Source organism: Salmo salar, chromosome ssa28 (genome assembly GCF_905237065.1).
Source record: "Salmo salar chromosome ssa28, Ssal_v3.1, whole genome shotgun sequence".
In the NCBI taxonomy this organism is placed as follows: Eukaryota; Metazoa; Chordata; class Actinopteri; order Salmoniformes; family Salmonidae; genus Salmo; species Salmo salar.
Genome location: NC_059469.1, coordinates 21,891,179 through 21,903,303, shown reverse-complemented (window position 1 = coordinate 21,903,303; position 12,125 = coordinate 21,891,179). Strand labels below are relative to the sequence as shown.

The window sequence follows — 12,125 nt, the reverse complement described above, 5'->3', positions numbered from 1 at the left end:
TTGACCCAGGTGGTTAGTGAAATAATTAGGGCTGTCAGTGTTAATCAGTTAACTCCATTTCACTTTTTGTAATATTAGGGCACCCTTTTTTATGTGATTAATGGCATTGTCTGAAAGCATTCAAAATACACTGAAAACATCCAAAATACATCTACAGTATATAGCTAAGAACAACAATGCAATGTTAGAACAAGTTGGCATTGAGGTTAAACAAAGTGTGCTTTATCAATTTACCAGATTTCTTTGGACAAAATCAAACGTCAAAATAGTTGTAATACTTTTTGCCTAAAAAAATCTTAAATTACAGCTCAATTTTATCAAATTCTGAATTTGTGATTAACTGTGATTCATCACAGCAGATCCTCCAATTAAGTCAATAAAAATGTTTATCGTTTGACAGCCCTAGAAAGAATAAATAAAAACTGACACTACTGTTAAAGTTCATCATACTGTATAGTGTGAGTACACGTGTGTGTACACGTGTGTGTTGTGTGTGTGTGTGTGTGTGTGTGTGTGTGTGTGTGTGTGTGTGTGTGTGTGTGTGTGTGTGTGTGTGTGTGTGTGTGTGTATGACATAGGCTTTTGTGTGTGCAATGCATGTACTCATTGGTGTAGGTGTTTACCTGCTCAGGTGAATCTCCGGGGCAGTAGGGGGTAGCAGGATAAACAGGTGGATGAACTGAGCTGAAAGTAAGGTCAGAGGTCAGAAGAATGAAGAAGATTAACGGGCAAATTCACATGACCCTGCTCATCCTTCTATGACCTTTGACCCTGTCAGAAGCAGCTGAGTCGCACCTGTCTCTGCATGTCTCTAACTGGGGGAGTCAAGACTGATTGAAATATGCCAAACCTTACACAATCACTCTATATTTGTATGATTTTTAGTCGTTTTTAATGGTTAATTAACAATATACACCCTGCGTGTGTGTACGTGTGTGTGATTGGGGGCTGGGTGGAGCTTGGAGACTAGGGGGTAAGAGAGACAGGGGCGATGGTGGAAGTTGATGTTCCTGGTCCTGGGGGAAGAGCAACAAAAGCGGATCAGTATTAGTAACAGGAAACGCCTGCAGCTCAAACTGGAACCTTGTACCTCCTTATCTAGGGGGCAAGTGAGTCTCTCTGTATCGCTTTCCCATACATACCTGATCCGTCTGATAAGATCCTGTTTGTGTCTTAAAGATCTCAGCTTACCAAAAAATCCCCAAGAAACAGCCAAGAGGCAGGGAGGCCCCAGAGACAGGCCTCACAATGGCACCAGTGACAGTTGATGACAGTGATCGTGATAATTATGAGATTATTAATAGCATTTAGCACCATCTGTAATAATTGATGTCATGAATCACTCATGGCATTGTTGTGAGACTAGGTCAGAATGAGGTGCTCTTAACACACTGACATGGAGGGGAATGGTTGCTGTTGTGCCAAGTATGTGCATTATTGTGAACGGTCGTGCATATTTCTGTTTGTATGTGATACTTCAGCATTCTGGAGTGTCAAGTGTATAACACAGGAGGTTGGTGACACCTAAATTGGGGAGGACGGGCTCGTGGTAATGGCTGGAGAGGAATAAGTGGAATGGTACCAAATACATCAAACACATGGTTTGAGTCGCACCTCCATTCAATTTTCTCTGCTCCAGCCATTATTATGAGCTACCCTCCCCTCAGCAGTCTCAACCAGTGTATGATGTGTGTATTGAGTTACAGTAGGTTACACTCTGTGGGAACCTGTGGTCCCTGGACAGTAGTGTGATGGCTGAGATTGGAGAGGACATAATGAGAACAGGGCAGAGCCACACACACACACACACACACACACACACACACACACACACACACACACACACACACACACACACACACACACACACACACACACACACACACACACACACACACACACACACACACACACACACACACATCCATCACTCTGTCACTCCAGATGTCAGGTTACTTAGAGAAAGTGACCAGCCGAGGCAACTATTGGAGTTTTAAGTCAAAGTCATTTTCCGTTGTAAGGATCAATACAGGGCGTGCAGTCAGGCAGGTCACCCGTGATACAAGTCAGTATTCGACGTCCAATCTCTATCTGAGGATGTCAGGAGATGACCTGGAAACCAGCCACTAGGGGCAACAGGGAGCGCTGTTACCATCAACTTGTTGGTGCAGTAATTAACTCTTCAGATATTAGTCTCACAATCACGGGGACAGGAAGGGACTCCAGCCGACAGATGGACAGACAGACCGAAAGACAGATTGGAAGACAGATGTAAAGCCCTGATTTTGTTGCACGCCACGCCAGCTCTCTCTCTCTCTCAACTGCTTCCCCTTTTTTCCTGTGTTCTGGAGGGTTTTAGGTTGTAGTGATTTTTCTATCTTCCTGAAAAGGTAAGACGATCCATCTCCTTTTTTTTCACGGAGAACAATGCCAGAAGGTCGGTGCTGCTGGCACAGACTGCAGAGTGTTCAGAGAGTTCACGGCTGGAACGCTCCACTGCGAATCACACTGCTGCTAAACGCTGACGATCATCTCTCCTGATTCCTATGAGAAATCGAGAGATTAAAACATTGTGGACCGGGAGGTAGGTCTCCTCTATTCCATGGTCACAGTCAATTCAGAGACGTTGAAGCCAATCAAGGTGTGACCTGTCTCTGCTAATGTCAGACTACCTTGACATAAAGCCCACTCTACTCACAGGTCAAAGTATCTATATGGTTATTCAACTTAGATTACAGAGTCAAGGTTATGTTTTGGAGACAGCCTTTCTAAACCATCACACACAATGATTAAACACTGGATCTGGAGACCCTATTCAAATAAATCCTAAAGGCTTTTGTTCAGACATTCTCAGTCCTGGTCTTTGAAAGCTATTCCCCCAACGTCTGGAGATTACTGCAGAGGTGTCCAATACTTTTCAAAGCCTGTCCTTCCCAAAAGTATAACTACATTACAGCACAGTACACAGTCAGATACCACAGTACAGTCACATGCTTGAGTATTCAGTCCTAGTTCTTTTAGAGTACAGGATTTCATCTCACTTACTGTCCCCCATTAACCTACTTTTACAACTCAATGTAGTCGTCAGATATTTTATTTTATAGAGAGCTCAATTGAAATCCCCATCATAATTCCTAGTTCTCATACGGTTTCCTTTTCATGTGGTTAGTGAGTATGAGGAATGCCCGCTGGGACGGTCTACAGGTACTGTACCACAGACACCCTGTCATGACTCACTACTGCTGGAGCCCCTCGGTCTGGGAAAGCACTCAGTCAGAAAGTCTGCGTGTCTGTGTCTGTCTGTGTGTCTGTCTGTCGGTCGTTCGGTCACCTGGTCGGCCAGTTGAAGCTGCTTTCTGTCTGTCTGTTCGCCAGTCTGTCTGTCTCCCTGCCTGTGTCTGTATGTGCGGGTGTCTTTCTGACTGCCTGGACTCTATATGTGTCTGTGTCTGTCAGTCTGTCTGTTTGTCCTGTCTGTAGTGGGTCCATGTCAGGGTCAGAGCAGGATGTGGAGGTGATAGGTGGACTTTTGATCGGTCCTATTGAAACCTTGTTTATGCTTTTTGTGACCAGTAGAGGTGAGGGTGTGAGAAAAATGGGACTGACACAATCTGGACTGAAATCTGTCTTTTTTTCCCTTTCCTTAGCTCAGTCCCTTTTCTCCCTCCACCCCCACTTCACTGGCCGAGCCACCACAACCATCTACCTCCTCCACTTTCCTCACTGCAATCTGAGACGGGTGTTGGGTCACAAACAGTCGTGTTCAGTGGGGTCAGAGTCATGCTTCTATTTTGAAGCCCAGCTATAAACAATGTGCAGATTGGATTACAGAGAAAATAAATGAACTAACTGCAGAAAATCCATTAGCCATCAATAAACAGTGAACTGCAGCGGAACAGAGCTCCTTTCTCACATTGCCTTGCATGTTCATAGTTGACCTTTGTAGCTGAAGGCAATGAATTATGGGAAGTGCTGTCTGTGCATGTCCAAGATATCACTGAAGGAGCACTAATGTTTTTTGTTTGATAAAGTCGGCTTTTGGAACGCTAGATCTGCATTATAGCGAGCTTGACATTTAACGCGCATCGTTTACTGTGAATGTGATCGCCGCCAACGTTGGGGAGAATATTTCTAAAAGCCTGGGCTAGGTATACCTCTTACCTAGGCCAGTAAACAACTTTTAAAATGTAACAATCTCAAAAACGGACAACATTTTCACACTCCCTCTCCCTGTTGTACATTTAGTACTAACCTTTATTGGCACAAAGCAATATTTTCTATGGGGATGAATGGCTGTGGTTTAATGTGCGTAATTGAATTTGGGTGAAGGGGGCTGTAAGCTCAGGCAGGCAGGCAGCTGCAGCAGGGCCCACCCTTCCCTCTCTCCCTGGGGAGTCATGCCCACCCAGGATGGGGCCAGGGAGGCCAGTCCTCCTCCATCTGCTCATGGGCTGAGACTTTGGGCCCTGGGTACTGGGTCCTAGATCTGGGTCTGTAGTCTAGGGTGGGATCCTGAGGCTTGCTGGTTGGCAGTGTGGTAGAGCAGGGTGTGGTGTCTGCTTCCATCCACCGGGCTGGGCTTCCAGGGCTGAGGGAGGGGAAAGTTGGAGAGGTCTGATCCATCTGATTCCAGAGGTGAAATAGAGACATGTCAGGGGTTGTGGATGGGAGCTCTGGGGATTCAACTATGTACCCTATGATCCCAGGTCTGGTTTTGTGTACCATAGATATAAATCATAGTTTTATCTCTGATACAAGGTGTTACTTCAATGTCATCCCCAGAAGCTGAGGTGGGCCATGGCTGAATCAATACCAGGTTCAGGGACACTTCAGATTTGGTTAGAGCACACGGTATTGGAGAGAGGAACCTGGGCAGAGCGCTGATGGTGGATTTAAAATAGAAAAGCAGAACTTTGAGTTGCTTTATAAAGAATCCTGAGTGCTGTAAATGTACATGCTGGAGGAAATGAAGTTGTCGTGGGGAGCGGTTAGGCTTCTCCACAGAAAGAAGAAATGGCCAATTCTGCTTTTCCCTTTCTGCTACTTTCTTTCTCAGCGTTAAAAATTCCAGTGTGGAAATTCTGAGCGTAATCCGAAAACATGAAAAGGAAATTACTTTAAATATGAAACCTTGCAAAACCGCCACATATTTCCATAGGTTTCCACACAGCTTACAACAGCTGCTGGTACAGTTCTGCCCGCAGTTGTTACAATTTCAGTCTCTCAGTCTCAGTCAATGGACAAGACAGTTAGAATATTCCCTGTAGCTCAGTTGGTAGAGCATGGTGTTTGCAACACCAGGGTTGTGGGTTCGATTCCCACGGGGGGCCAGCACAGAAAAAAAATGTATGAAATGTATGCATTCACTACTGTAAGTCGCTCTGGATAAGAGCGTCTGCTAAATGACTAAAATGTAAATGTAATATCCCATGTTACATGTACTAACCCATCTCACATGACCAAGCCTAGCCTGCTACAGGGTAACCCCTGATCTATCTCTATCTGGAGTACACATGACCGTTCTGTATCTGGGTCATTGTGACAGTAAACCATGAAGGAGCAACATGCTCAACTCTACACCTTCAAAGGGGTAGAAGCCAACAGTCCCAACCAGAGGGTTGTGCCAACTTGTTTTTATTGTTTATATTGTAATTCTGATTCCGTTACATTATTTAAATATTCCCCATGTCAAAAAGTCTAATCAAATGAAATGTTATCTGTCACATGCTTTGTAAACAACAACTGTAGACTAACAGAGAAATGCTTCCTTACGGCCCCCTTCCCAACAATGCAGAGAGACAAATAGAGCAATTATAGAAAGATAATAACAGAAGGAATAAATACACAATGAGTAACAATAACTTGGCTTTATTCACAAGGTACCAGTACCGAGTGGATGTGCAGGGGTACGAGGTAGTTGAGGTAGATATATACATATAGGTAGGGATAAAGGGACTGGGCAACAGGATAGTAAACAGTAGCAGCAGCGTATGGGCCTTCCTCTAACACCGCCTGGTATAGAGTTCGATGGATGGCAGGGAGCTCGGCCCCAGTGATGTACTGGGCCGTACACACTACCCTCTGTAGAGCCTTGCGGTCGGATGCCAAGCAGTTGCCATACCAAGCGGTGATGCAGCCAGTCAAGATGCCCTCAATGGTGCAGCTATAGAACTTTTTATGGATCTAAGGCCCCATGCTGCATCTTTTCAGCCTCCTGAGGGGGAAGGCATTGTCATGCCTTCTTCATGACTGTTTTGTTGTGAGTGGACCATGATAATTCCTTAGTAATGTAGACACCGAGGAACTTGAAGCTCTCAACCTGCTCCACTGCAGCCCCGTCGATGTGAATGGGGGCGTGCTCGGCCCTCCGTTTCCTGTAGTCCACAATCAGCTTTTTGTCATGCTGATTGAGGGAAAGGCTGTCTCATTGTCGTCGGTGATCAGGCCTACCAGCGTAGCGTCATCAGCAAACGTAACGATGGTGTTGTAGTCATGCACGTAATGTTAATGAGGCGCTAACATGGCTACCATAGAAAATGAAAGTTTTATGTAAATGCATCTTAACAGAAACCTCAGTGGTCAACTCTCTAAAAACATATCTCTCGTCCCAAGTATCAACTGCCGCTATTTAAAGTGTTCTGGCCTTTTTCTTTTACTTTTATACATGATAAATGACTGTTTTTTTATTCCAGTGTTGTCTTGAGTCCCACCACTAAGTGCTACTACATGTAGCCTAGCATTTTTTGTGAAAGACATGAACTGCTGACTCACCATGACATGGGTTAGGCTGTTATTGACTGAGGGAACAGCAGCACGCCCTGTCCAGCCATCACTGCCCATCAGGCTGGGGGTCGCTATGCTTTGCCCATGTGATATGTGACCGCCTGGTTCCAGCGTCTGGTATTAGCCTTGCATCACCCGACCTGGCATACACTCCATATACTTGATATAACATTTGTGCAGCTCTGGGAATAGCAGGGGCTTCCTTCTAACTGGCATCAGCACGTTATCACCTCTTAATTAGCGTACTTTTGGACTTTAGTGCTATCTGGTTTTAACGTGCAACCCAACACCCAGTCACCCTAACACCATTTTTACACTGTATAAAAATAGAACTGTATAAAAATATCCTTCAGCAATCTACGTTCTAAAATTCCATTGGTTCAGATTGGGCCCATATGCGTGAGCTTGACCAATAGGAGGGCCCGTGGAGCATAAGGATCACGTTACCTGTGTGACTGCTGGGTGATTTAAAGAGGTGCAGGTATTTATATCAGCAGTAAAAGTGTCACAGATAGAAGGTCACAGTACTGGGTAAACACTTCAGCCCTCTGTATCACAGAAAAGCCTGCTTGTTAAACCTGTAGGCAGGGTACATGTACACTAACACTAATACACATATACACTAACACCAATACACTAATACACTAATACACTAATACACTAATACACCCACACTGCTTGTTAAACCTGTAGGCAGGGTACATGTACACTAACACTAATACACATATACACTAACACCAATACACTAATACACTAATACACTAATACACCCACACTGCTTGTTAAACCTGTAGGCAGGGTACATGTACACTAACACTAATACACATATACACTAACACCAATACACTAATACACTAATACACTAATACACCCACACTGCTTGTTAAACCTGTAGGCAGGGTACATGTACACTAACACTAATACACATGTACACTAACACCAATACACTAATACACTAATACACCCACACTGCTTGTTAAACCTGTAGGCAGGGTACATGTACACTAACACTAATACACATATACACTAACACCAATACACTAATACACTAATACACTAATACACCCACACTGCTTGTTAAACCTGTAGGCAGGGTACATGTACACTAACACTAATACACATATACACTAACACCAATACACTAATACACTAATACACTAATACACCCACACTGCTTGTTAAACCTGTAGGCAGGGTACATGTACACTAACACTAATACACATATACACTAACACCAATACACTAATACACTAATACACTAATACACCCACACTGCTTGTTAAACCTGTAGGCAGGGTACATGTACACTAACACTAATACACATGTACACTAACACCAATACACTAATACACTAATACACCCACACTGCTTGTTAAACCTGTAGGCAGGGTACATGTACACTAACACTAATACACATGTACACTAACACTAATACACTAATACACCCACACTGCTTGTTAAACCTGTAGGCAGGGTACATGTACACTAACACTAATACACATATACACTAACACCAATACACTAATACACTAATACACTAATACACCCACACTGCTTGTTAAACCTGTAGGCAGGGTACATGTACACTAACACTAATACACATGTACACTAACACCAATACACTAATACACTAATACACCCACACTGCTTGTTAAACCTGTAGGCAGGGTACATGTACACTAACACTAATACACATATACACTAACACCAATACACTAATACACTAATACACTAATACACCCACACTGCTTGTTAAACCTGTAGGCAGGGTACATGTACACTAACACTAATACACATATACACTAACACCAATACACTAATACACTAATACACTAATACACCCACACTGCTTGTTAAACCTGTAGGAAGTGTACAAGTACACTAACACTAATACACATGTACACTAACACCAATACACTAATACACTAATACACCCACACTGCTTGTTAAACCTGTAGGCAGGGTACATGTACACTAACACTAATACACATATACACTAACACCAATACACTAATACACTAATACACTAATACACCCACACTGCTTGTTAAACCTGTAGGCAGGGTACATGTACACTAACACTAATACACCCACATAGTGCTGAGCACACACATACTGTATGCATGCACGGTCACACACTTACCGTATGCATGCACGGTCACACACATACTGTATGCATGCACGGTCACACACAAACTGTATGCATGCACGGTCACACAAACTGTATGCATGCACGGTCACACAAACTGTATGCATGCACGGTCACACACTTACCGTATGCATGCACGGTCACACACATACTGTATGCATGCACGGTCACACACATACTGTATGCATGCACGGTCACACATACTGTATGCATGCACGGTCACACACGTGGAAGCATGTACGCAGATACACACATACAAACGTATGTACCCGCCTACAGACACACACAAGCACAAGCACACGCACGCACACATACACACACACACACACACACACATAGCCCTGCTGTGGTGTTCACATGACCAGGGGCCTGTCCATCTCAATGAAACCTCTAGAGCAGTGTATGTCAATTGAAATGGAGTGTAACCGAAATCAAACGTGCTCGTTTAGTCCGAGGCGATAAAGTGCATATTTGCTCAGTGCTGTAATATGGTTAATTTCCCTATGAAACTCTCGCCCCAATAAAGAGCTACTCAGAACACAATGGAGGTGCCACATGTCGGACTGGAGCCGAACCAGCGCTGACACTGTCCTCTTCCAAGTAGGGAGAGAAATGAAAACCACAGCCAAAGTTACTGTCAGCAGACATAATAAGAGAAGGAGAGACATTCTCAGGGTCGGATTTTGACTCTCTCTGCACCTCCCTTGTATGTCTGTTCTAAATGAAAGCTCAGAGCCAGTTCGGCTGCTATTCAGCTGTGAATAAGATGAAAGGTCTGTATCTGTATTTGTGCTGGTAGCTGACTGACTTGGTGATACGAGACAAAAGAGTTGTTTATTTACCCTCAACAGCTTCACACTACGTCTCCATGGAATCCATTACCCATAACACCACAGGCTAAACAAATATCAACAAATACCAATTTATATGGAATCAGGAAAGCAAACAAACTTGATCTACAAACAGAATATTACATTTCTGAACACACATCCTGAAGGTTGGTGTCATGGGGGTATATTTTATATGAAAATTCGCTTTGACATTTCATGCCTCTAAAACTCTGAACCGCAGTTATATGTGAGCAATCAGCTCCATTTTGGTACAATCTATTTCCAGGGGCTTAAGATTTACTGATGCTGTTGCCTATAGTTTTTAACATAAATCCCTCATAAGTTCTCAAGCCTTTACAATTGGACTGTTTCAGATGTCATCCTCCTTCCCCATGCTCTCCTGCACTCCCTTGCTCCATGCCTCAGATGGCTCTCATATTTGGCGAGTTGAACGTGTCAACCTGAATTAAGCCAGAGGAGTCGGCTTGGCCAGCGGCTGCCCGCGTGGTGGGACACCTGTGACGGTGGTGTCAGGTGAAGGGGCCACCCTCACTGCAGTAACCGTGGTGCCTATCACTTACATACATGACATTACATATTAGTCATGTAGCAGATGCTCTTACTCAGACTCAGAGAATCGTACAACTAGCGCATTCATCGGAAATAAGTAATACAACCGTATGTCACTGTCATTGCAAGTAAAACCCAAAAATAGCAACTAACTGCAGGATCTTTATGGTCAGTCATCTGTCATCTATATACAGGGGTTGCCTTCTCAGTGTCACAGCATTTGGAGCTTCTGCTGCTGTTCTCTCCACCTTCATAATACCCTCTTTCTAATATCGTCTTGTTCCATCTTCCCTCCCTGGAATTAGGGCCGTGGCGTAGTCAGGGAATGTCAGTCAACACACCCAACCTGTCCTAACTCAGTAACCCACAGAACACTACCAGACAGCATCCTGTCTCTCCAGCTAGTCCTGCTACCCCTCCCACTGGAACCAGTAGAGTACAGATGGCCAATTTGGGTTAGGATGGGCTGGCAGGGGTGGGTAGACTGGGCTGGTTGTGGTCACTTGCACAACCAGAGTCAAGTGAGTAGAGAGGCATCATGGTGTGCGTAGTGTTTGACGCAGAGGCACAAATTGTGTTCTAGTGATGCAATGGTTATGGGGTGAGAGGGAAGACAGTTGAGAGAGAGAGAGAGAGAGAGAGAGAGAGAGAGAGAGAGAGAGAGAGAGAGAGAGAGAGAGAGAGAGAGAGAGAGAGAGAGAGAGAGAGAGAGAGAGAGAGAGAGAGAGAGTGGAGGAGGACACAGAGTCCCTCCCAGAAATCCAAAGGCCTTGCAGACAGTAATGCACAGTGGAGCATGACTATATACAAACTCTCAGAAGACCCCAAGGAAGGGGCCACAGGTCAAGTTGTTATTTCCCCTCCGTGTCTTTAAAAATCTGCAGATGACAATTACGGCGAATTTGATTAACGTAGAGGGCGGTGCAGATATCGGGATATCCAGTTTCACTAACTGTCATTTATATGGCCAGAGGAAGGCAGGGGAGTCCCTTTACTGCTGCAGCCCTTCTACAGCCCAGACTTCAAACAAACCTCCCTGGTTCGAAAGACCAGCATTATAACTGGACCTGGAACAAGGCAGAGACAACACACAGAGAGAAAGAGAGAGAGAGAGAGAGAGAGAGAGAGAGAGAGAGAGAGAGAGAGAGAGAGAGAGGATATGGACATTGCTTTAACAAGTGATTTCCTCAGTCATTTTGCATTGAGTTTCAATTTCGATCCCTTTGGTAAAAAGAGGGAGTGTGTTCTCCATCTGGTTCCATGATGGCTCAGCCCCGTAGAGCACATACAACCTTCTCTCTCTCCAGTCCAAATCAGCTACTTACTTTCTCACAATCCGGCCTGGTGCCCCTTCATTAAAGAGAGCTGTCAATTTGTGTTTCTCTCCCTTAGTCCTCTGTTACCCGTACCAGGCTGCACATGACAAAGGCTGTCTGTAGTCGTCCCTCCCGGTCACGATTCGATTGGGCCCAGTTGTTTTTACAAGCCCACTGTGTAAACCCACTGGTTTATTGAGACAGCCACCCGTCCTTTATCCCCCCCCCTCTTTGTCATTGGCCGGTACGGATGAGTAGCCAGCACGTATAAACAGCCTTCTTCATTAAATCCGTTGTTCTTTTAATTTCTACTTAAATCAAGAATGACTTACGTGGGGAAGCTGGTTCTAATAGAGAAAGAGAGCTCCTTGTCTCATGTAAAAGCAACATTATTTTCAGCCACTAGGCTTTTGTCATTTGGGGGTCCTTGGTGTTATCAACCTCTCCAGAAAACATCCGCACCCTACCCTGATGCAT

At 44.5% G+C, this 12,125-nt stretch overlaps 1 long non-coding RNA gene across 2 annotated transcripts in view; it reads right to left on the bottom strand.

Annotated features, from left to right (window-relative positions):
* The window catches only part of LOC106589719 (uncharacterized), a 90,568-nt gene that overhangs the window by 77,477 nt on the left and 966 nt on the right, over positions 1-12,125 (bottom strand). Inside the window, exons 1-2 of one of the 2 annotated variants that reach the window (XR_006762529.1) lie at positions 6,772-7,171; positions 624-684 (exon numbers count right to left, since the gene is read on the bottom strand). This is a non-coding gene — a long non-coding RNA (uncharacterized lncRNA). Of the gene's footprint in view, positions 1-623; positions 685-6,771; positions 7,172-12,125 lie in introns of those variants that run through there. The other variant, XR_001324895.2, reaches the window with a different exon arrangement.